At 38.7% G+C, this 26767-nt stretch overlaps 1 protein-coding gene and 1 long non-coding RNA gene across 7 annotated transcripts in view; one reads left to right on the forward strand and one right to left on the reverse strand.

The window, feature by feature from the left end:
• The window catches only part of INSC (INSC spindle orientation adaptor protein), a 69789-nt gene that overhangs the window by 26821 nt on the left and 16201 nt on the right, over positions 1–26767 (reverse strand). The window lies entirely within an intron of this gene.
• On the forward strand, positions 16272–26721 carry LOC138067437 (uncharacterized). Of its 6 annotated transcripts, XR_011141357.1 has the most exons (6): positions 16272–16430; positions 18686–18885; positions 18957–19048; positions 22528–23662; positions 25722–25791; positions 26583–26721. It is a non-coding gene; the product is annotated as an uncharacterized lncRNA (long non-coding RNA). The 6 variants fall into 6 exon arrangements; XR_011141354.1 differs by having other exon boundaries at positions 22528–25791; XR_011141356.1 differs by having other exon boundaries at positions 22528–26009; positions 26583–26705.

A 26767-nucleotide genomic window follows, 5' to 3' on the forward strand; every position in this document is an offset into this window, starting at 1 on the left:
ACGTCTCAGTGTGTTCTAAGATCTTCACAGGAAGAGATTTGTTTTCCACTCTGAACTTGTCACAAAGCCAACACAGGGTGAAGCAGTACCATCAAGGAGAGATCCTGGTCAAACAGCTCCTGATGAGCTGGCCAACACACACCCACTCAAATTAGGGCTATGTCTGTATATCCCTTGCTTATTTGAAAAATGAACAGAAAAATAAGTGAAATTTACATCGGTCTATGCTTTTAGAGTGACTGAAGTCTTCTAAACTCATTCCTTACACAACTCAGGCAGGCACATCACATACGTACACACCTTGCTCTGTACTGCAGTAGACCCACTGACACAATAAAAGGCTGCAACAGGGTTTAGCCAATGTGATAGCTTAAGCTGTAGAAAAGTGCCCTCTGTTAACAACCAAAACCAGCAAATCAGGGTCCTCTGTGGACAAGGACATAAATCTATCAACTTCTACGTTAACAGAACCGTATTTCTTCCTGAGCAATTCATCATATTTTCAGGAAGGCAGGCAGATGTGCTTAGAAGGGATGGGTACAGTATGAAAACGTAATAAATTAACAATGTGTTTACGTCAAATCCACATAAATTCACTAATTAACATCTTCATATAGATGAAGCCAATACAACTGTGGGAACAGACTTTGACCCACCACTTTACAAATGATTAAGAGCTTTTACAAACTGCACTGCGTAGCTGTTTTAAAAGCTGATCCTTTTCCATGTTTTTTTTATTTGAAGTCCTGAAATAACGTGGGATCAATTACCCTGTATGGTGGTGGGACACTTTATAGATACAAAGAGAAGTTATAAAGGCTTATCACTGAAATATATTTTAACAGTCAAGTAAGAAGCCAAGCCACATTTGTCTTATCAACTTATCTAGAGTCTTTCTTAAGCCTGTTTAAGCTGCATTACCTGTCTATTCAAAACTTCCTTAAAAGATGCATGCCTAAGTCCTATCAATTTTCTCCAAAAAGCCTATTTAGCAGTCCTCTTATTCGCATTTTTGTTATTTAGTAATATAGACTGCTCAGTTATCTTAATTAGTTATCCCGCAATGGGCATGAATTAAACTGTTTGATAAGCACCGGCAGTTACTGTATTTTATAAGAAAAGCTCTCAGACTGATGGGAGCAAAAATCACCCTCAGGAAGATCGATCATTGGGATGCGCTTTTCAATAGGCAATGGACTATACCATTGGAACCCTAATAACACAAAGAAATACAAAAGGAATTATATCTCTATTTTTCCTGTAGATTACAAATGGAATGCAGTACAGAAGCTCAAGCACTGACAAGAAGAGGAAGAATAAATTTTCAACATTAAACTTTTTTTTTTTTGACTAGCTTTCAGCGTTAATCTACCTATAGCAAAAAATTTCTTCCTGTTTATGGCAGAATTCTACAGCTTGAAACAGTAGATTCACATAATTCATTTGGCCTCAAGGTATATTAATAGATCTCGGTGTCACAAGCTGATTTAGTAGCCAACGTGTGCTAGACACTATCATAAGCAAAAATCCCCAGTTTGTCACCTTGAAACCTTGCTAGATCACACCTTGTCTGGGGCCCAAAGGATGCTAATAACAACAGTCAGCATAGCAACTTAAGTATTTTCCAAGATATTAGAAAAATACTTCAGAAGAAACTTGTTCAAAGATCTGGTAACAGGATACACCACTCTTCAGCTCTAAAGTTACTGGTGTCAATTCACTTGGCCAACTTTTATTCAATGACCTAGGCAGAACGACTTCAAAGTAATGCTTCATGCTATTTCAGAACAAGTAATGGCCTATGAAAGACAAGTACAAGCACATGGTTAGATTTCTGCATCACCAGATTGTGATGTGTCCAGACTGTGTAAACCTACACTACAAAATGCAAGCTACTAACAACATAAGGGCTGTCCTCAACTTTTAAATGACATATTTGATGTTTTTATTTGCTAAGTAATTGGTATTGGAAATAGGGAGCTGCTGAATTGTAAACCTTAGATACATATTTCTGTTCAGCATAAAGGTAAAATTCATATATTTGAATGTCATAAAAGTCCATACTAGTTAATTTTCCTCCCTTCTACTCAGAATCATGTAAAATACAAACAAATTCAGCCTAGAATTTGCTCTGTACTCTTCTGGCTCCCATCTTAAATACAGTAAATAAAATAAAATAATTCTGTTCCAGCAGGCCACCCCACTTATAAGTGTTCAGCAATAAATTTTAAAATGACAGGGGAACAATCTAATAAAAGCACTTTAACATCCAAAAAGAAATTGCTGCTCAAAGCATTTTTATAATTAGCTTTCACACTGAAAGGAACTTTGGACGGCTGCCCTGTTTTCTGTTTAATTTTGGTGAAGTAATCAGCTAAATGTCAAATCTGTTCATCACCTTGGCAATACAAAAGAACCAGTTAGCAGGATAATGCAAACAAATGAATTTCACGAATGCAACAAGATGCTGTGGAAACCCTGCATTTGAGGAATGGCATTCAGTAAATGCTTGATCGCTAATATTTCAATATTGATAACTGGAAGAATGCCAGGAGCTTACACCCTTATGAGCATAGCCCTATTACATAAACTTAAAGTGACAAAATAAAGACGTGACAAGATTGCTGTAGAGATCAAGTCTTCTGGAAAGAAATTACTTCTTATATCCTTGTGACAGAAATTAACCAGTTCTAGGGTAGCCCTCTTCTTTCTTCAGTAAACCTGTCCTTTTCCTAAAAACATTGAAAAAAACTAGGCTTCTGTTAAAGCAGTTCAACTCACTGCAGTCAAATCCTGGCAGTTAATAAAGCAACCAATACAGAACTTGTGCTGAATTGCATTAATGACTTCCCAGTTGGAAATATTACACACAGTGAAAATTTTAACTCCCTGCCTTCCACCAAGCAGTTTAAGGCAGGCTTTCCAGCCCAGTCTTGGAATCAAGTTTTTTTTGTTGGTGGGTTTTTTTGGTTTGTTCTTTTTTTTTGCTTTTTTTTAAATGATTTCTGTTTTCACCCAAACAAAACGTTGCTGATGGCCTTCTCCCACATTCCCGTTTGTCCTCTCTTAACACTCAAATGATCTCCAGATACAGGTAAACTTTCTCAATGGTTTCATCACATTCTCTGAATTGACCTCCTAAGATTTCTTCCTGAGATTGGAAAGCCTTGCTGGCTATCAGCTAGTTTCCTACTACCAAATCCATGGATAACACTGTCAGCCTACAGCTAGGTGCTGCTGGTGAGCAGCACCAGCAGGTTACAAAGCAGGTTTGTTTTTCTCTTTTCACACGTGCTATGCATTAATACCTCCGAACTGAAGACAGAACAGGGTAGCTAGGGCTCTGGGTGAGATGAACATCAATGATACTTGAGCAACTAAAGAGCAATAAATTCAGTATCAAAGCAGAACAGAGGGAAACTGCATAGCTGGATAACAACTCAAGCACAAATACACTAACATTTATGTAGGGGGAAAAGGGGGGGGAGGGGAAGGGAGGGAGAAAAAATGATCAGATTCAGAAAATGCTTGAATCCCTGGTTCCATGTTCTTTGAACACAATGTACTTCACTTCCCAGACCACCGCATGAAACATGAGGTGACTTCACTCTTCTGCAACTCCATTCAGAATGGCATCCTGCAGTTTACATACACATTTATTCTGATGACTTGTTAATCATGAAATGAATTCCTGATCATCAAGGCTCAGATATATCACATAACAACTTTTACACTTATTCTGAAGAAAACGGCCTACAATTTTTGTCCAATTTCTACATTGAAACTAAGGAAGGGAAAAGGATAAAAAGTATACCACCTTGCACACAATGCTTTTTCATATTTCAACACTCACCCCGCCAAGCACTCTGCAGATAAAAACCATCTTAGTGCCACTGACCGAGAATTTTGCTGATTTACATCAGCTGAAGACTGGGTCAGCTATTTTTAAAGTGACATGATATATTAATAGTGATGCCATTAAAATATCCAAAAATATTATTCCAAGTAATCAAAGCTACTGCAGCAATTCCATGGCAGCAGCACCGACCAGTGAACAGAACTGCAATGATTTTTATAGCCATTGCTATATAACTGGGGCCGTGGGACCTAATTTATAAGCCGTTCTTTTATATTCTACAGAACGGCATGGGGCTGAAAAAGGTACCTAACTCAGTGGCTTTACAACTGCTACTAATCGCCTTTGCTTTACATTTAAACCGGCTGCGAGTGGGTGCTTTGGTTCACAGCAATTTTGACCAAAGCTTCCCTGTTAAACTTCCTTCCTTCAGAACGTGGTCATGCTAATGAGGATGTATTTGGCCTTCCTCATGTTTAGCTATCAAGAGGCAACGTTGTAGAAGGTCTAGTCTGTATAGGAATATAGTTTATATTATATGGCATTGCAAGAAAATCTCAATCTCTTCAAAAAGAAGAGACAGTTAACTGTATCAGCTTGAAGGGTGCATCAAAAATGGCAGCGCCCAAGCACCAACTTTGTAGCCATGCTGCAGGAAGAAATAAACTCCAGAGCAAGATGAAACAAGAAGTTTCTTAGTTTGGACTGACTAGGAATGAAAGCATAAATAATATATAAACCTTTTCTCACTAGTAAATGTAGGAAAGGCAGTCACCTCATAGTGCTGTCTTTTGGCACTCATATACGGTCTAAGCTTGTTGCAGATAAAAAGTATCACTGTGTGTCAAAGACATATTAGAGAATAAGGTATTTTATAGAAAAATCAGTAAAATTGACATCAAACTTCTTTCTTTTCTTCCCTTCAAGGATAAGGGAATAGCTGGCTTTGAAATCCCCAGATCCTGAGGACTGATGTGAAGGGGAAGTCAGTCTTTTAAAGTATTATTGCAAGTAGCAGCTGATAAAAGAAACCAGGACTGCTCTGCTATTAGCCAAGCAGCTCATATCTGCCCAATCCTACAGCTCATAGCTCATACCTCATATTGCTTAGAACTACCCTCTACAAACATACACAAACCACCTAAGGATACATCTGTCTTTCTCGGTCTACTCATCACATGGCTCCAGTTTTACAGGATAGTCAAGAGTGGCCATAAAGACAGAAGAGAAGAGACTGCAATGGATCTCACTTGCAATTATGCAGAATTCATCTGTGGTACAGCTCCTTCTGCTCAACCACTGTTGGCATTAAGTGTTTGTAGAATTGAGGTACATCTATAAAACAGAGGGAAATCTACAGAGACTGACTGAATACAGTGGCTTGAAAAAAGAGAGATATTTTTAATGGCCTTTGCATGCAGTCAGCCTTTGTTCTCTTTCTCCTCTTCACCCTGACAGCTGAAAGACAACAGTGATCATCACAATCGTGCATTTGTGTTATCTGTAATCTCAGGAACCCGTAACAATACAGGAGAATTGTTTATGTTTACATATGATTAAGTTAGGAACGAAATTCTTCAAGTTATGTGACACATGACAGAAGTCAAAAGTTTTGCTAATTCTTTTGCCCTACATTTAAGAGGGCTGGACATGTTGGCTTATTTTTCAGTTGCAGGAATCTATTCCTATTTGTAGGAATCTCTTGATATCTGCATTACAAATTCCAGAAAGTATAGGCTTTAAATAATGCATAAGCATTTATATGTTATACTTTGGGGCCTGAATTCCATTAGAATGAAGCTACACAGATACAAAAATGACTGAGCAACAAGATGAGAGGAACTGTCATGTGTTATATAATAATGCTGAACAAGATACTGGGACCTGAAGCCTGAATTAGGGAAGGACCGTACATTAGTGGTTTTCATGCAGCCCTCATTTTTATTTGCCCTGGGGCATCACAGTCTGAGGAAAAAAAAACCCTACTCCTACAAACAAACAGGGGCTCCAGGGTTATGCATAGCAGGGCACTACTGAAAATGAGATGTGCTCACTGAAAAAAACACATTGCATTCACCTCATTTTAAATAAATAATGTCACAGACACTCCACTGCATGAGGGCATATTTCGAAACACCTGGTGCCTGATGCTGTCTTTCAACATGTTTGATTACTTTGTATCATCTATTTTTTTTTGGTGTGACACTATGGTTTTTATTTTCAAGAAGAGTCCGTTAGTGCATCTCTTCATGAGGAAAAAAAAAAAAAATCACACGCAGGCCACATTTGTAGAGAACCCTCTTCATCTGTTAGAATAACGAGAAAGTGCCTCTACCCAAAATGAGCAGCACATAGGTCACAGCCAGAGAGGCTGTCATTATCAGCTAATCTATCTCTTTATAGTGTCTGTCTTCCCTCAACAAAATTATCTGACAATGTTCTTGCCAGAAATCCAGATATGCTTAAGTCAATATTATAAAATCTTAACATGCTACACTGGAGAGTGAATGAAAGTGACTATTATTATTACTGTAACTTCATATACAACTTCTCCTCATATCAGATTAAGGTTCTTGAACAGCTCAGTAGAACTTTACACTATGAAGTTAAAAGTAAACAGAAATCCATTCTTTGCTCAGAGTACGGCAAAGAAAATACCATAGCAGAAAGTACAATGTTACATTAAAATAGGTAGAGAGGGACTGTGGGCAATGGAAATAGTACAGGATGCATGCTTCTTTTTACCATTAACTTAGATATGAGATTCTGCAAATACATTCACAAACAGATCTTTGGGCAAACCATTTTCCAGGATGAAATAACATCCATGGATAAAACGTGATTTTTGGTAGTAGATTCAGTAACTGCATTTCCTAAATGTTTCTTGCAAATACTTCTCATTTCAAGGGTTTCATTCAGTTTAGCCTAAAAGATACCACATTCTACAAAATGCAAGGCCTCTATAGTTTCTGAATCACATGCACACTTAGTAAATCCATCAAAATAACAGAACACTTAACTAATAGAATATTAAATATATAGAACAGCTTGTTCAAAATTAGAAGTTTAATTTAATGCCTGAAATACACATAATTGCCAAAAGGATTCAGTGCTTTGCCAGTGTTCCTCTTTTTAGAGCTTAAGGTTGTTTTTGTTTAAAAAAAAAAAAAAAGGCACTACGAGGCACCAAGTATTAATAAAACTGTTTGCTCCATTCATTACTTCACAATGGCTGTGCAATTATTTTAGTCAATTAATTTAAATAAGTTAGCTCAAGAACAAACCTTGTACATGCCAGACTTCCATTGGCAAGGAAATCTTGCAGCTAAGCTATAAAGCTTTAAGATAACAGTTTATAATGGAAACACTCACAGTATTACTATTAATTTTCTTAATAAGAGTCTCTGTGCTGTAATAACAAGAAAGGAAGTGGCTAGCCCTACTCTAACACCAATTTCAAAAAGTAAAAAAAGTAGCAGTTTTCACCTGGCAAAAACTGATGCAACTTGACTGGCTTCACCAGAAACAAGCTATTTGGTCTTAATTCTTCTCCTCAAAGGTAGGAATAACTCCCTGGGTCTCCTAAAAAGCTTTGATTTATTTATATGACTGCAGTGGCAATAAAATAATTTCATAATTGCTTTATGTGTAAGAAATTCAAGTTTAAGCTCAGCTGTTTGCATGCAATCTTTATGAGCAGTCAGATGTCTAATATGAGCCATCAGAAAAAATTATTTTAGAGATTTTTCTTTCACTTCAACACCTCCTGGTACTGCTATTTGGTGGAATATAGCAGCTATATAAATTCTATATTAAAAGAAATAAGGACAATGCTAAGAGGCTGACAGAACGGAGTGTCTACCAGCTCGACGTCAATTTTTCTTCTTAATATTGTTTGCTGCCTTACTAGGTCCCAACACAAATATAAGCATCCTTATTGGGAATAACAGTTAAATATAGTTATTTAAAGTTAAGCAAGTGTTTGAATGCTGCACTGAAGGAAGAACAAAAGCACAAACAGAGTTGCACTTCCAGTACAGATCATTATTTCAGGAAGCAAAGCAAAGCTAACTACATCACAGCACTTGGTACAGTTCCAATTGACATTCAAAATCATATTTACAAGTCGAGTTCATTTTGGTAAGCTGATTCCACATCTGAACACCACACCAGAAGCCATAGAAATTTAACTTCCCTAGTGAGTGGACTCCAACTTCAACAGCCCAGGATATTCCCCGGTTATTTTAGAAGGAAAAATGTGTAAGCATTATGTTCATGGCAATGCTAAAACCTTAGTTTGTCATATTTTAGCTAAGAAACTGCACAGATTTAGGTAACCAAGCATGTTGTTCAGGAAAGCTGCAAGTACTACTCTGATTCTGTGAGCCAGTCACTGCCTGAATGTCCCTAATTTATGAGCCAGTTCACTCATTCTTAGAATAATGCTCACAAAGGTGTTATGAGAGAACGAATCTAATAACTAAGACGTACTAAACATTACAGTTCACTGGTAACAGCCAGGCTTCAGTTCAAATAGTCAGCAAAAACTCTGGTTCCACACCCAAACCAATCTCAACCTCCAAATCTGTAAAGCCCAAATCTGGGCTAGAAATTTCACAAGATCAGACTTCCTTGTAATCATTTTGCACTTCAGCCACCTGCAAGGCCTTAAGATCGCTGCAGCTCTCCAGAGAACAGGGCTTCCCTGGATTCAGGAGACGCTCCCAGGATCAAGACGCATCACTTCTGCTTCAGAGGGAAGCACAGATAACATGCAGGGGCATTTGGGGAGATACTAGAAAAATGTGAAAACTGGAAAACGGATATAAGCAAGTAACACTGTAAACAGAATTACCGAATCCTTGCATCCAAAGTATACTAAACTTCTAGCACAAGTTCAAATGCTGTTAAAGACCAGGGAGTCTGAGAAGGTGGTGGTGATATTTTGAAGGATGGTGCCTTGTTAGAGTGTGGAACAACTGGTAGAGGAGTGAAATGGTGGCTCACTGTCTTTACCTGCAGTACAGACTCCCTCTCCAATAGGGCTAACAAACAGTATAAACCTCATTTTCTTCAGAATCTACCTAAGAATAATTCAGATCATAAATAAAATATTAAAACAGAATATTTTTACAATTCAGCTACAGAGCTAGTGAAGGACAAAAGGCAGAAATAATTGTAAAAATGTTTCTGTTTCCACTGGGGTTGGCAGATCTTTCAGTCACCTCTCATAATACAACTGTGTTCTTCATCAGGCAGCAGGTGAAGGCAGAGCCCTGGTCACATCCTTCTCACTCCTGGGAAAAATGCTACAACAAAGCTGGGCTAGCGCTGTGAAGGGAGATAGGGACTGCTCAGGGAAACCCAGCAGTAAGTATTTGTTATATCAATTCCACTTTTTTACCAGAGATTAATTCAGCATATTTTTTAAATATGCTCTTTGACTGATGCCTGAAGAAGACAGTAAGCTATACAAAACAAGACCTACATAACGTATTAGGCCAAACCCCAAGCCAACACGGATCCTGGGAAAAAAAATTTCAGTGTAACTTTTTTTTTTTTAATATCCCATAGAAAAAATTAAACTTGCACATTTTACCATGTTTTATCACTAGATGAGGAGCCTCCAAACAAATCAAAAGTCCAGGCTAATGTCTCTTGCACATTTTCTTTCGATCTCTACATATACCTTTCTTCAGAACAAAAGATGTTCTCTCTATATACCTCATTCAAAATTTTGTGCTGATCCAAGTCTCTAGCGTGCTAAGAATCACCGTCTCTCTCATTTTCCATGATCATAAAGCACGCTACAGACTCCGTTTCATGCAAAACAGCATACATTTCAGGCACATTAATACTACAATGAACAGAAGCCTAATCCTCCCCCAGTGAAATTAGGAGGTGACAATAAAGCTTCTTCCACAAGATCAAGACCTAGTCTAAAAATTAGTCCACATGCCATACTGTCTGAAATTTCACTACAGGTCATAACATTTATGAGTAACATCAGACTGCCTGTACACCTGGAGTTGTTCTGCTCACAGTGTCTGCTATAAAGTTCTGTTAACTAACCCATCAGTAACAACTATGTAGTCTTCAAAATATATTTATAGAATTGTTAGTTCTTGTGAAAAGACTCTCCATGCATGTGTGTGTGTGTGCGCGCACGTGAGGGTCTTACACTGAATAGTAACTTAAGCTACAGAAAGTCCCAGTGACTTAATGGGATCACTCACAAAATAAAGTACTGTAACAACGGGAGAATATGCCCTTGACAAGCAGCCTCTTCTGCCTAATGCCTTTTGCTCCTTATTACCCACTGTATGTCCAAAGTGTCATCCATAAATTGATCCAACTTGACATCCTTTCTTTCCTAAACTCATTTTTGACTGCGAAGCAGCACCTACTTGTACATGCTTTCCTGCATCCACTGCATCCAGCCTCTCCTTGTACATCTACAACAATGTCAGCACACCCAAAATGCCAAAACACCCAGTGTGTGGAATAAAATGTGAAAAACAAATGGAAAAATAAAAGGGGTGTGTGCGCTAAACCAGTAAGAGATGGGAATTTTCTAGGAACTCAGGACACCATCCTTCTCCTCAATCACATGTTCCTGATAATATTAGACACTGTGCAGTTATGTGATCTGGAAATGAAATCTGAGCTCAACAGTATTAACTACACAGGGACATTATTCCAACTCATTCGGTTCTCTCTGGAACCACAAGTCAGTTACTGACCAATCCCTGTTCACCACTGCTATTCAAAATACATGACTCTGAGAAGACAATAATCTAATACCCATATAGCCTCATTTTGCCATGGAGCAACTTGCTGGGCCACCTTGGAAATCTGCGACTCCATGCACACTGTAACATATGATGGACTCCATGTTACTGGGGGCTTAATATGCTTACAGTCTACTACTACTGTCCATTTGATTTTGGTGGTGCTAACAAAACCGAGAGATTTTCTTCCCACTTAGGTGATACGTATCTGGCCCCCTTTCTTCCTCTCTTTCTCTGTCCTCCCTCATACAACTTACAGGAGTAAACACGGCCCTAGAATTTCAGCAGGATGCAGTTTCTAGGAAACTGAACTATCAGGGAGCAACAGCCAAACTACTTTAGCAGTCTATACACTTCTTCAAAGGGGACAAAGATTTTTGACTGAGATAACAGACCAACAAAATTAGATTCTTCTCCTGTTAAAATAGACTTTACCTACAATGCTTTGAGTAAGTTAATGCTTTACTTTTGGGAGACAAAGGGACTTGCTGTACAACTAATGTAATTTTACATTCAGGGAAGCTCTTCAGAGTCTGTTCTGAATAGACATAAATGCCCAGATAGCCTTGACTTCTCAGATGAAAAGCCAGGTTGACAAATAAGGTAAGAGTGCTTAATTTAGGAGAACACTGTGCTCAGCTTTGGTTCTCATAGACCTACCTTCCCAAATCAGCAACTGTGGTGCTAACTCAAGAATAGATTTGGACAAGCCTTAACAAGCAGTGGAAGCCTTGCTGTAATTCCAAGCTCCACTGGGTGCCACTGTTGTATAACATAATGAGTACTGCATGAATCAAATTGGCAAAAATTACTTTTAACTTGCATTTCATACTCCTGGAGTTTTTAAACTGTATTCAGAGAGTTATCACTCACTTCTTGTGCCCTTAAAATGCCACAGGATAATTCTTTAAGAGACAGAAATACAAGGAGGATTTTATTTCTCATAGAGCACTTCAGGTGAAACACTCAATCCCAGAAGTACTCAGATTCTCTCCCAGTTTGTTATTGGATAGGCCTTCTAGCCCCTTGAGCAAAACTGCTCCTCCATGCTGACTGATGATGAACTTACCACCTATTTTGAGCTGTCTCCTCTAGCCTCTGAAGAGATAATTACCACATCATCTACTGCGCTGAAGTGCTTCAACGCAAGCATAAATACCACAAGAGCAAAACTCTGCCACAAACCCACAGGTGACCTTATCAACACTCATTTAGTCAGCGTTCACAAACTGTGCACATACAAGAGATGGCTGTAATGCTGAAAATACAGAATCAGTCTACCTTTCAATTTAATGGCAATTAAGTATTAGTTTTATGGAATGAACGTGATTTCCATTTGATGTTTTGTAGATACCCATGACTTGCTAGATACCAGGTTTCAGCAGAGTCAAGTTGGAATCCAAAAATATTGAAAAGTTTAATGTTCTGAGTCACTTTTGAAAACCCTGGCTAAAAGACGTAGTCACCTTTACCAAATCAATGTGCTGTCTACTTCAGAGAGTCCCTGTTCTTCATGGTATTACCTTGGTTTTTACTGTATTTCCTTTTCCCAGGCCTCTGATAAATAAACAGAAAGATTAAGTTTTCTGTCTTACCTAATGGAAGATTTTGAGAGCTTACCTCAAGCATATGAAAAATTCTTACAGGTAGCAAAAGACTGTAAAGAGGTGATTTCATGCTATCCTTCCCTACTGGAATCATTTGTCAAACTGATCATTAAACTGAACTGATATAACCACAATTCAAGTTTCTGAAGACAGGAGAAGTGAAGCCTAAGTGGCCACAAAGTCTGTTTTTATAACTTCTCCTCTTTTCTCTCACTCTTCTCAAAAAAATGACTCACCCTTGTCTGGTAACCAGATGTTGGCATTGATAAGTACTGAAATTCCTACAGCCATTTATCTTTGAAAGGATCTCAGCTTTCTTCTAGCGGAAATTCAAAATACTTTCTTGAAATTCTGCCATATTCTGACACAGATTTTCCTGTAAACAGAAGCATATACGACCTCTGCCAACATCGTCTGTATGATCCCAGAGACGGGCAAAAAAAGAATATTTGAGGATTTGTCTGGCAGATACAAGCTACTCTGGGGCAAAGAAGCTGTAGCGGGAAGAGAGAAAGGTAGAAACTACGCAGCAAACCAGGGAAATCAACAGAGGCAACCAGCAAGGAAAAACGAATCTTAACCTGATCTTCAGCTTCTTTACAGCCAGCTAAATTACTGGCACTGTCCAGTAAAACAGGACTCTGGTGCAGGTTGGAAGCAATAGACAAGCCCAGCATCCTGAAGTCTGGCTTTTCCTGCATCTCTGTAGCTGTTTGTGGCTAAGGAGGAACAGCAAATAATTTGTTAAGGTAAATGGCTCAGTTCAAGAGATTCATCCACGACAGGAAATAAAAGTATTTTCAAAAGAAAACTTAGACAGGACTAGCAAGTCACATGACTGCAACAGCTCTGCCAAGGCTCTCTTCTCAACATGCAGGTTGTTGCTCGCCAGAAATGGCAAACTGTGCAGGAACGACTATAACCCACGTAGTTGCTCCCTTTATGCCTGTTCATTAAATTATATTAAAAACAGTAACAAGCTAAAACAACTATTTACCACTTTATATTGCTACTTAAATTGATATGTGGCTGTTAGACGTGTGTGTGTGGACGTAAAGGGAACGTCACAGATGGAAAGAAGATAGGGTTTATAAATCAATTTGCACTGTTATAAAACTGGAAAATCCTTGCCTTTCCATTAACAACTGATCTGAAATGTCTTCTTTTGATGGAGTAGGATAAAGACCCAGTCCTGCCTTCAGGAATCCGGAACATGCATATTCTTTTCTATCTCAGCAAGGGCTAGAGAAACTGCCCGTTCACAGCCATTTGAAAGTATTTGAAATACTTTCCAAAGGGATCCTGTTTTGCCTTCAGAGTTCTTCAGAGCAGTAGTCAGGCTACCAGAGGACTTCAACTGCAGCGTTGCTACCTCTCGTTTTACTTGTTAGGGATTTATTTTCCTTTCTTCTGTTCCATTCCCTCACCTTATTTCATAACCTTTTAAATAATTAACTAGGGATAGTTAGGAACTCTGGTGAGAAATGAAAGGATACTAAAAGTGCTTCAGTTCAACCGGACATCGCAGACTGCAACATTATCCAGTATAGGTTAAGATTTGTAGGCAACAAACTAACCAGTGGATGATCACACTTGCCAAGAGGGCCCATCCTGTGCAGAACGCGACCGTAGTTGCACCCGTTCAGGTGACAAGTGCTCCAGTGCTACAGGATGTCACTTCAGCCTCATAAACACTCGGCTCCCCATTGCCCTCAGTCAGATCAAGACTGCCCCTAAGCCACCCACACTTCTCAGAAAAAAGCTCCTTTGAGAGTGAAAGTTTACACAAAAGATGTATATATTTCCTTATAAAAACCACATGCATAAATAGGTGGAAGGAAACACTGTAATGTCCTAAGGGACAGACACAAAGCTTTTAGCTAGTATCTTGACCACTCAGTTGCAAGTATGGCAGGCTAGGGACTAGTAAAACCAGTAAGACACCTTTTGCTCTACAAAGATATCAGTGTTCACAGCCTCTGACGTTAACAAGTAGGCAATGTCCCCATTCTGCCTTCTAGAAGTACCTTATGCTGCCTTTGCGTAACTCAACTGCTGCAAAAAAAAAGTTGTTTCCTTCTTCAGCAAGATTAAAGGAGGAGTTGGGAGGGGGGAACCTTTCCCGCACCTTCTTTGTAAGAACAAAGTGAGAAGATGAGCTGTTACAAACTGGAATGACTTCTGCCTTCCTACTTCCACCTGCTGGTCCCATGGCGATTCACCTCCCCCCTCCCTCCAAGACCTCATGTCAGCTGAACATATTTCTCAGGTCAAATTTTTATTGGAAGGCTACAAGCTGGTAGAGTTAAACAAAACCATCTACACACAACAAGCCTAAGAGACTGTCTTCAGCACTCCGGATTACTTCCAAATTAAAGAATAACACTAAATGCCCAGCTAAAGTTCCCAGCTCAGGTTTATGTCAGCTCTAATTCATCTCCAGACTTTCTTCACTGAAACACAGGGTGGAGGAGGAAGCCTGCCGTTCTGTGACATGCAGCAAAGTTATCTCTGAAAATTGAGACTCATTTTGCAAATGGGTATGCCTGATGCTACATAAGCTTGACCGTCCATTTTCCAGGGTGGCAAAAGAACAAATTCAAAAGGCCTCTGGAAAAGGAAAGCTATAGACAGTGCTGGCAAGAGAAGGGACAGTCAGTGGCAGAGCGACTACTGGGATCTTAACGGTAGGCAAGAGAAGCACGATATAGTTGATATATGAGCAATGCTGTTAGACAGTCAGCTTTTCAAAAACAAGATTATTATCTTGAAGGGATGGGATTGTTTTTCCAACAGCTCTTTAAAGGTTTTTGAAAAAGCTTTATGAAACATCAAAGTTTTAGTATAAATCCGGCAGAATGCCAGATCTAAGTGGTTTCCTGCAAACAAACCTAAGCAAAAAAACACTATACTGAAGCACAAAACAGGCCTCTACATCACCTGCCCTTATTTATTAATTAACCTTCACTGTTTTAAGAAATACAAGGTGACTCATGCACATCACGGGCGAGCTTCAGCTGAGCCACATGGTAACTCTAAGTTCATTGCAAATGTGAGGTAAAAAGCAACTTAAACAATTAACTTTCTTCTGTTTTGCTAAGAGCACACGCAGGATACATTACTGTAGTAATTCAATACTTTCAGCCCTGACAAAAAATGCATGTCACAAAGAAAAGAAACAGAGTTTGAACAAATTAGTCAATTAGCTCAGACTGCGTTTGATTCCTTCTGTTGCACTTTTATAACAAGCTCGGGGAAAACTCATCTAGTAGTAAGAGTTAGCAGTTGACCCACAGTAGAGAGAATACACTGCCACTGACAGCAGGAAAAGAAAACCCTGAGATAACGTTGCATTTACATATTTCTGTTTGCGTGAGAATGTTGAACTACTAAGCACTCATCATTTAAACTGAGCAAATCCTCTGGTAGAACGTTTAAGTAATAGTGGCCAGTAGTAAAACTAGTTAAAGCTGTGATCACTGCAGTTTCCTGCAGCCACTTTTCCCCTATTTTGTGAAGGGCTTGCTTTTTTCCAGTGATAGATACTGGAGAGGAGGAAAGAGAAAGAGAAGTTTTTTAAACCACATATTTTGATGACAATTTTGGTAAATATTGGAGGAAAACAAACAATTCCCCCAAAAAATCCCAAACAATAGTACATGTGTAAAAAAATGAGGTTTCACAAAATATAAATTTGTGAATTTTCCCCTCAGTAACAAGATCCAGAGCGTCTCTTTCGGGAGCACCTCTGGGACCTGATGTGCATAAGTTTCTCCCTAAGTGCAGCTACAATTCAAGGACTAGGGAAAATATCCGTAGTTAACACCTGCTCTGAACCGTGCTTTGCAGCAGGACTCTTACTACCTCCCTGTGCCAGCAAGTGTGAACACTGATAAGGGCTGTGGTGTACAAGGCTCGTTAACCCCATCCTGAACCTGAGAAGGGGGAGAGAGTGGCTGGTGGAAGTACAAGAATTAGAGAAGTAGTTCTGGAAGACAGCCAAGGTCTAAGAAACAGTGTCAGTTGAGGTTTATGCATTTTGCTGGTTTGGGCTACTACTGAAAAACAAGCCCCAGGAGAATCTGGATGCTCTTGTGAGAAGAAACAGCTTTCTGCAGACCTGTCAAGTCCTGACTCCCATCCCAATTGCTGACTGATACTCACTACCAGATCAAGGTACACGAGTCGCTTTGTCTGGCAGCATCCATTATGTTATCTTCATGTATGACTGAGACTAGCTCATTTACAGATGAGTTAACTCCAGCATACAGAAACAGATAGCTATCTATAGTCCAACTGGTATATGCCCTGTAGAAAAGAAACGTAAAACAGCTAGAAACAGGAGAAATTCTTCTCGATTTGGGAGTAGTGGGAGGGGGGATTTTGGTCATTCAGTACATCTGTAAGTTGAGCTTTATCCTACTGAGGAATTCTGTGGCGTTCAGTGAAGTGGAATGAATGAGCAAAGGATTCCTCCTTTTGCTTTCTAGTAGTGTGCAACTGTGAAAACACTGGCTCTTCAAAATTAACTGTGTATAAAAACTTTGAAGGTCACTTATGCAAGCAGGAATAGATGACTAAGAAACTATATACAGCATTAGAAAATTCCAAATCTTAGTTAAGGTCAGGCAGGAAAATAAGTGTGGCAGAGGCCTTAGAAGGTAGAATAATGCCAATATGGGATTCTCAGGCTCCAAAGACCCTTAAACCTCCATTCTGTAACCAAAACGTGTAGCTGAACTGTTCTTCCTGCACAGAGTCCTCCCTGAAATTAGTGGGGTTTTAGGCAAGCTGAAAGGTCAGCCCTCACATGAAATGGAAGCTCTGAGCAGTAAACACTCCTGGACCTTTCTAATGAGTCACCAAAAATATCACCAACAGTGAGTCACGAAGTCTGCAGCAGGATGGGCCAGTTAGATTAGCGCATCTAATTTCAGCATTCTGTTAGAGACTATCTATCTAATACGCCTGTCTGCATGACTAAGTATTTTCACTCCTATCTGTGCTAACACTTCAATCTGGCTACAGCTAAGCCACTTGATGTGTACAGCATAAGTGTGTCCAATATGTGTGTTTACAGGTGTGTTATCACAAATGGAGATATGAGATGCAACAACTTCCTGTTGAGCGAGAAGAAAAGAAGAATTAAGAAAGATGCTCTTCTGATAGGTCTTTTCTTAGGGCCATTTCTTTACAGTTTCTTTTCTGCCTCTATCAGGGACAGGAAGAATATTTAAAGGTCCAAAATAGCTCTCTCCCTGCACTCTTTTTAAATGCTTCAATTGATTCTCATTAATCTCTGCCTTCGGTTTAGGAGCTGACTAAGCTTTTCCTTTCATCTTAAAATTAAATTTGCTTGATAGATTATTATTATTATTAGGTAGGGAAAACCTACCTGTTATTAGATGTGTTGGCTTCTGTTTCCTCAGACGTCATTCATGCATCATTTGTTGCCCTGAATATTGTCACTGCTTTAAGGATTGCTTTAAACCCTTACAAAAAAATCACCATCTGGTGATTTCCAAATTATTTTTCATTTATGAAGTTATCCTAACATCCTGATTTTTGAAACATAAATCCAGAGCTATTTGGAGTGCTTTAAATATAATACTTAGTGCAATATAAAATCAATAGATAGCATAAAATACTAACATAACTGACTGCAAAAAATCATGTGTAAATTATATGGGAGCCAAACAAGGGTAGAGTGGAAGCCTGGCACCAGCTCAAATCCTCAAAATGAAGTTGGAGAGAATGGCAATCTACTGGCACTGCTCCAATTTGACCCTGCACACTAAAGTGAACACCTCAGTAAGCTGGCATAGTGTGAGGATTTTCCTTTCCAATTTTCAAAACCTGTATCAGTAAAGTGTATTTCTTAAAATAAGAAAAAAAAAAAAACCTTAAGACTGTCTCTTCTGCACCTCAGGTAAAAAAATGTAGGGGTATACAATGGTAGAGCTGTGGGGCAGACAGGAAAGTAGATGTTGTTCCTCCTGGAATAGCTGCACCCCTATGGGGGAACCAAATGCCAGAGCGTACCTATTTTATCAGTTCACAGCCTGCATGAACACTGCACTGGGGCTGTGACAACACACAGCAGAGAAGGGGTAAGATTTAGTCTGAGTGCATCATTGGTAATACCCGAGTACCCCTGCAATGCCTCCTCTTGATTAGGTGTTACTGGAACATGCCAAAACCCAAATCAAGCAGGGCTCATTTGACTGTTAACAAAATTTTTGCACATAGCTTACTGCAGTACGTATCTTCTTTATATACCTGTGCTTAAGCAATCTGCCACTTGAAGCACAGGACAAAGGGAAATAAAATCTGATTCTGTGAGTGACATGCAAGGACTCACACTAAAGACTTCTGAAAGGTTCACTGTTGGGTTAAAAGACAGCTCACCCTTTTGTTATCTATTTTCATAGACTGTCTGCTGCACCTCTGCTGAGGAAAGAGGCATCGTTTGTCAAAAGGATCTTGTATTCATTTGACCTGGCTCTAAGTTCTGCTTTATTCCTCAGCGCTGTAAGATATGTTCGGTGATGGCCAAAGGAGTATTTACTCTATGAAAGCCTCAATCCAAAACAGACCAACAGACACGCATCCCTGTTGACTTTTTAAACAGGTAGGGGTTCTACTGATTTCAGTGAAATTACTGACAGGCTTAAGGCTAAGTGCATACGTCTACGTTTGCAGAATCTGGGCCAGGCCTGTTATCTAAATGACAATCTCCTGATAAACAACAGAATTTGTGTTCTCTAAATGGCAGCTATTCACCAACTCCTTAGGTAAGTCTTATATTGTCCTACTTTACTAGTATTATCAAAATGTTTATCTTCAGTGGTACACTTGCTGGCTCCTTTCTCCCTCTTCTAAAATCTGTAATGTGATTAAAGTGAAGCAAAGTTTGTAGGGAGAGGTAATATCTTTTATTAGAGCAACTGATATCTCCTTAGACCATCAGGGCTACAACAACACAACCACTAGAATTTAATTAGTCATTTTAACAGAATTGGAATAATGGCAGTGACCTCAGTCACAGCATTTTGTGTATAGTTTTTCCTACAGAGATCTGGCAATGCCTCATAATCCTGCACTAACATGTCTTTATTTGATTCCACGTCTCTTGAATAAGACTGTCAGAAAATCTTTGTTTCCCTCTTTGCATGATAAAACGGATACTAGCATAAAGGAAACTAATTTTAATCTGCCTTATGACTGGCAGTAGGTTTTGAACAGACCAAATGATACTGCAAAATTAGCTGCCCAGTTTTTAAACATCATGTTTTCACACTGGCTTTCGGTATTCAGAATCATGTTCCTTCCATGACTTCCAAAGTGCTTTGCCCTAGAACTGCGGCCTATAGTGTCTGAAGATTTCCCTCGGGGTTCATCAGGAATGGTCAGACTCTGTGGCTACCTACAAAGTCTTGCTATACTTGCCTGGGATCATGCTGAAAGGAGCTGCATTTACCAATTGTGTACATGTAGCTGTGTAATCAGGAGGTAAAACTGGAAACACCACCTAATATATATGAAACCAGCAGCTGAGGAAGGGCAGTTCCTGCAATCTCAGATACGATTTAATGAATCTTGTGGGGGCTTTGACAGAAATGTAGTTTGCCAAACCCAGCACATTTTTCACTGCTAATTAATTAAACAGCCTTACTGAGAAGAAGTGTCCAGTAAATTAAAGAGCTGCAAGCCTAGAACTTTACATTATCTAATTGTGCCACAAACTCAGCTACTGAAATAGATTTGCCCGTGCTACTTCTTACTGTTAGCCATTTTTCTTGTCTCAGCGTAACTCTTCCTTCTCCTCCTGTGATCTACACAATTACTCACTGACAACTACGATACATAGTTCCCACCTCTGGATGTCAATGGTACAAAGTGTCACTATGCTCAGAGCTGGGCATTGAAAGTTGCCCGTCTCAAGATTCAGAAGAACAGAAGTCTCTTTACCCATTTCTCATTGTTTGTAACTTCACAAGCACTGTTTCCCCTAAGGAAGGGGAGCCAAAGCAACGTCGCTGGATGCAGAAAAGGGCATTATACAAACCAGAAGAGGTGACTTTTGAGCAAAACGGTTTTAGAAAGAACTCATGGCTTGAGCTCTTTTCCACCTAGATCACCTCACATGCCCTTAGTAGACAAGGCAGTGTCCTGTGTTTTTAAGGGCACACAAAGAAAGTGTAAAGTTTATTCCCATCCATGAAGTTTCACACGTTTTTCCTGTAAACAAGCACTACATTCCGAAATAAATAAGAGTGATACTCCCTTCACAAAACAGTATTGAGAACATATTTGTCAATATGAGCCATGCAAAACTGGGAAAGGATTATACCACCTTTTTGTGGGAAACAGACATGAGAAGTGACCCCAGCAACTTATTTCCATGAAATGATTTCTGAGGTTCTTTTATTTTTCTGCTAATCCACAGCCCTTTCCTTGCCCTGTTTCACTCAGGAGACAGGATAACTTAAAATGAGAGAATTTCTGTGAACATATATATTTCTATGAACAAATTTTAAAGCCCTAAAATTTTCTTTAAAATATTTTTCTTAAAAATCTTAAACTTCTAAGCTCTTGAATTCAACTCATTTTAGAGTAAAAGAAATATCTATGTAATTTTTATTATCTTTTAGCTATGCCTAATTCCTTGTTCTGAAACAAACCAGGGGCAAAAATGCTGAAACAGGCCACAAGAATTTTTCATACGCTAACCAGAAAAAGAAATTTTAACACAAAGCTCTTTTCTTAAGAGCTTAAGAGAGAGCTAGGCTAACAGGCTGAGGCAAACCTCTGAACTGTCTGAGATTTTCTCATGGCTGGAAGTCCAGTAGGAAGCCACTACTTGCCATGATAAAAATCACTATTTCACTGCTTCTGAGGAGGCTGCGCACCATTCCACTCTTCTTGAAAGAGCAAACAACCTGCAGACACACTTCAAAAATCTAGTCACGTAAGAGCTTGTCCTTTCTAATCACTGGGAAAATCTCATTCACCTCTTCTAAGAGACTATTTCTAAAATAGGAATTCTCCTGATATCTTACATTTGGAATATGGAAATACAAATACAGTTACAAAGTTCATACAGATCAGGCAAAGCTGGTCTCTTACATGGTGTGAGATTATTTGCATACCATATTAGGTACTGTGAGAACAAATATATTCAAGATTATGGCACATTCACATGCTACAACAACAAAATCCCCCAAAAGCAACAATAAGTGCGCCACTAGCTAACTTTTGTGTTTAAATTTTAAAAATTGGTGATTTTACCCTCATACCTGGTCATCCAAGTCCTCAAAACCAAAGCTCTCTCTATGATTTTCACTTCTATCTCAGCCTACAGCTACAGGAAACGCAGTGGTTTTAAAAGCCAAGAATTCACGCAAAACATTGCTTCAGTCAGCTCTAACTACCCTGCACTTTTGATTTCAGTTGTTAACCTCATTCAAAACCAGAGCGTTACCTCGTTTCAAACTCAATATATCAGCTCACATTCACCCAAAAGCTATGAAAAAATTGTAATTTCAGGTTCTGTAAAAAATATCTTTCTTAACTCTCAATAAAAAGAGGTTACCGCAAAAACCTCTTTTATCTCATCTGTGCTTGACAGGCTGCATACCAATCACGCAGAAATTATTACTGTGCATAAAATCATGGTTGTGTTTAAAAATCAGATTGGGTTCACAAAGATCAACAGATTTTAGGTCACTGATGTTTTAGAAGTCTTTGTGAAATTTTTGCAGTTTCCCAAACACAAAAATCGTGCAGTCCACACTTGCTTTCTCCATCCTCAGATTCGTTTTCTGGACTTAAGTCATTTAATATAATGTGCTTTAAATGAAGGATTAAAAGCAATTTACCATGCATATCTAGGCAATTTCGCTTAAAGCACAGTAATAAAAGCTGTGCCATTTTTGAAAAAAAGTTCATATTGAAGTAACAAATGTTGTCACCAGTCTCTCCTGGGAATAACTCTCTTAATGAGTTAATTCCAGGTGTCTGGCTTTCTGGACTATTTTAAGTATAGTAAGTAAATATGCACTGCCCAGTGTTAATATTTAAGCAGCTCCTTGAATGAATATCTGTGTAAACCATTTTATTTTTGTGGCAGCTGAGTCTCAATTCTAGGTCCCAGGTGAGTTGCATTTTTTAATGTAATAATGTTTTACATGATACACAGATAAAAACTGCAACATTGCACTATCTGTTTGTTACTTGTTTCTGAACTAACTCTGCAGTTCTTTTATTGCAGCAGGAATTTTGCCTCAGTAAAAAAAAAAAAAAACCACACAAGTGTGAGTTCTAGCATAGCATGAAAATTGGAAAGCCATGCCTTCTGGCACTGATGGACAACTAGCATTGTATGGAGAGATCTGAAACAGAGAAAATGCCATAGACCTCAGATTTTAACAAGGCTGCACATCAGCATATGTAGAGAAGACTGTGCAGAGACTTCTGCAAAACAAGGACCTAACGCCATCTTTGGAAGTGAACAGACTGTTCAACTGTGCCGAGCTGTACGAGTGCATTCAAAGGCAAAGCCTTTTACCAGGAGGGCTGCTGCACGCTGAAGACAACATCTATTTAGATTCTATGTGTCTTCATGATGAACACGGTATTTTAAGTACAGGTTTTCCCAAGGTAAACTTGAGGATGTACATTTTCAGACAAAGATTATAACATTTTTTGCCTTAAGTTTCATGACATGCACATGTTAATCCAGCCCAACTCTTTGCCTTCGATAATCTTTCCTAAACAGAAACCCTTTAAGTAAATTGACTTGAATTTTCAAAGCACACTGAGAACGGTTCAGATATTCTTCCCTCTGCCACCCTCATCACATGTCTGCGTTGAGAACTAATCTCCCACTACATCACTGTATTTCTGTTCTAAACATCCCAGAGACACAGAAATCCCAGAGGTTGGATACACAAACAGATCTCCAGGTATACTACTGTTTTATGTACCGTTCTTCAGTTTCTACTCAGGCTCTCCTCCCTCAGACTCCTTTTAGTTCTTCTCTTTTTAGGGATTTACTTTATTATTTCTTTGCTTAAAGTCCAGAATGCTGAGAGCAAGAATAACCATCCTTTCTGTTCCTGTTAGCTTTCTCCCAGAAACTTTGTGTGAGCACACAAAGGGGCCCAAGACATGGACAACATAGCTCTCGCTTACCTGTAGGAAACAGGCAGCTACTGGAATAGCGCACAGGAGGAAAATTCTGTTTGCTTTTCTAGAATCTCACCACTCCACTCTGAAATGGGACTGCTCAGACAGCTGAGACACAAGAAGGATCTAAAGCCCCTGGCCTGTTGGTGTGGATGTGGATTATGAAGTTAAAGCGTCCTGAACATCTCAAAGCATCGATTACCACTTCTGGAGCACAGGTTACGTAGAACAGCATTCGTTCACACACAGTCCTCAGTCACAAATTGAGGACAACTTCTTCACTATCTTTGTACATTAGAAGCCTGACTAATTGGTTCACGTTAAGTTCCTGGAGCTATGTAGTTCCACACACAATGAGGCAACAGTACTTTTTTCAAAAGTCATTAAAATACCAGCAAGTAAAGTAATAACTATTCCAAAATGGCATTTTAACCAACTCATTTTGCATATATTGTAAACATAGACAACTAGATTCACCTAAAAGAATAGAAACTAGTCATTGTAATAACTACATTTTTATTATAAAGATGATGAAAAAATAATAAAGGCTCACGGAAGAGAGCTTTTTCAAGTGTGCTGGAAAGCACAAGACAGGAAAGAACAGGAATTATTCTTTTTAAAAAATTGAGGAAAATATTTCTCCTTAAAATAAGAGATTTTCTACATTTTACAAATGAGAGCTCAGTTGCTACTGTCTTCACAGAAACCAGGAGAGTATTTCCACATTACAATCCAAAAACTTTGTCAAGACAAACGGTTTAAAGCCAGTACAGCGCCATTCACATTAAATTTTCACTCATTATGAAGAAAGCCTAACATTCAGGTGTCTTAAAATTCAAGAAAAATGTTAGACTGCTCTCTGCTTGCATTGCCTCCTGTGGACATCCTACTGACTCGCTTGCTTGCTCTATATATAACCATCTACATCAACACATGCTCTTGATTTACCACTGAACTTCCAAGACTGTAGAGGATTGGATAAATAAACAAAATTCCTAACATCTTCAGCAATTAAAAACTGCAATTATATTGCAGAAAGTATACCACCCTCTTTTAGCTCACCTCCCAAACAAATGTTCCATTAGAAATCACATCTCTTGTTGTTCTCTTTTAAGTGGTCTTTTATACACTTTAATGACTGCAAAATCTAACTAAAATACAGAGGAGCTTTTTTTTATCTTGAATTACCTGTTCTGAATTGTTTGGGGCCCAAACTTCATCTAGTTGCATGAGGTAAAAATACCATACTAAAAACACAGTACGAGTTGCACTGTTGTTTTAATGCACTAGGTGGCATAATGATATTCACATTACAGCAAATTAAATGCTTCACCACTACCCAGGTATTTAATTGGACAACAGAAGCAGCCCTTTCTGCCAGACAAGAAGTCCTATGATAATTTCTGCAATAACAGGAATGCTAATATTGTTAACCCTCTTTTCTGTTCTTTCCAAAAGTAGTTCAAATTAAAAAAAAAAAAAGACTTATTTAAAGAAGATAGTATCAAAAAGTGACGTGGTGTCCAGATCAAAATCCTAGTCATCTGATCTGATGCACTTTCCACTGATTCCCTAGGGTCATAAAACATCTTTGCTTCTAATAGGTGTACAAGACAAGGTGGGAAGAGGGCGTGAAGGGTAGCAAAACTTTCTTGTTTACTATCCCCCAATAACAGCTCCAGATGCAAGTCATAGCAAGTATCGCTTTCACTAAACTAACCTCCTTCCCTCAGCTATATAGCCTGGCAAACCTGGCTGAAAGATATTTACTGGAAGACACAGCATTTTAATGGCCTGTATTGTTCAGCCTCTGCTAGTACATGGAAGAACATTAACCTCCTTGAAGGGAAAATTTCTTTGCTCCTTTTGATGTATGAAATATTCCTTCCTCTCTCTCCCTACCCCCTTCAAAAAAAAAGAAAAAAAAAAAGAAAACCCACAACGTAATGGAACCACATAACATATGGATCCTCCACAACACTACTTTAGGCAAAGTATTTGCCTAAGTGATATCCAAACACTCCTATAAATCTTTGCCTGTTCAGCCAGGTGAACAGGATTAACTAGTAGTACTTTTTGCCAAGATATGGATTTAAGATTTGAAGGTCCAGGTAAAAATAAACTACTGAATGCAATAGTAATGATTTCAGCTAAACAGCCTTTAAAACCTACTCCAACCCTGATTTTGACAAAAACTTACCCCGAGCAACTTTACTTGTGACCAACATTAAAAGCAGATTAGAGACACGTGAGCTTGACAGTTACTGCTTTTTCTAGGACTACTGTTTCATCAGCTTTGATATAGGCCATCCTAAGTGTATGTTGACACTGCCAGGAATTGGACCAGGTGAGTTTAATCAATCTTTTCCATCTCTAACACTATTAATTCCACTATTATTATGGACATAATGAAAGATCCTTTTAGACCGATTCTGGTGTCAGTCTGAACTAGCATTATGTCAAAAAAAATTTAAGTCGTCTTCATTTACTGTAAGCTCAGAGACTTGCTTTTTGCTGCAGATGTTCTGTCACGGTTTGCTTGAATTCTGGGCAGTAAATTACAAGGTACGTCAATGTAAAGTGGCAGTGAAATCATTTATCATTAACTTGAAGAGGCCATTATTCAGCTGTGAAAGATGACTGTTTTATGAAATTCAAAGGATGAGATCATGATTTAGTGACCAGGAAAAGTGTTCATTTTCCAAAAACACAGCAGTATATAGCGAGAGTGAGAGACGAATAAAGCCTAGACAGTTGATACAATTTTATTGGGATAATGTTTTGATGTTATTCATCCTAGTTAAAATTGGCTTTCATGAGACTTGTTACTGATTAGCAGATGCATTTTGCTATTGGTTAGCTACTGTACCTGTTCCAGTTCTTCTTGTGCAATTACAACTCCCACAGGTTACTTCAGTAACCCGTTTGAGCGTTAGGAAAAGGATCTAAACATGTATAAAGCTTTCTGTGTTTTAAGGGGTTTGGATATTTGAAATACTGGAGTTTCTAAATAGAGACTTTAAAGAGTTCAGAAATTATTTCACCCGCTTCTTGACGTAGCCACTAACATATTTACCCGCTTTACGAAAATTATCCTCATTTACAGGGCTTTTTTTTTTTTTTTTTTTTTTTTAAAAGGAAACAACTGAACAGGATAATGTTATTGCTGGAACTAATCCTGTGAAGACTGAAGATCTGTTCAGCATGAAAAGCATAGCATGGAGCATTGTATCAAACGTCAACAAGTTAGGAAATTCTAGAAAAGATTAAAGACAGGAATCCTCTGTTTTATGATGCAGTCAGTATAGAACACTGAAGCGCCT

This window comes from Struthio camelus, chromosome 5 (genome assembly GCF_040807025.1).
Source record: "Struthio camelus isolate bStrCam1 chromosome 5, bStrCam1.hap1, whole genome shotgun sequence".
Taxonomy (NCBI): domain Eukaryota; kingdom Metazoa; phylum Chordata; class Aves; order Struthioniformes; family Struthionidae; genus Struthio; species Struthio camelus.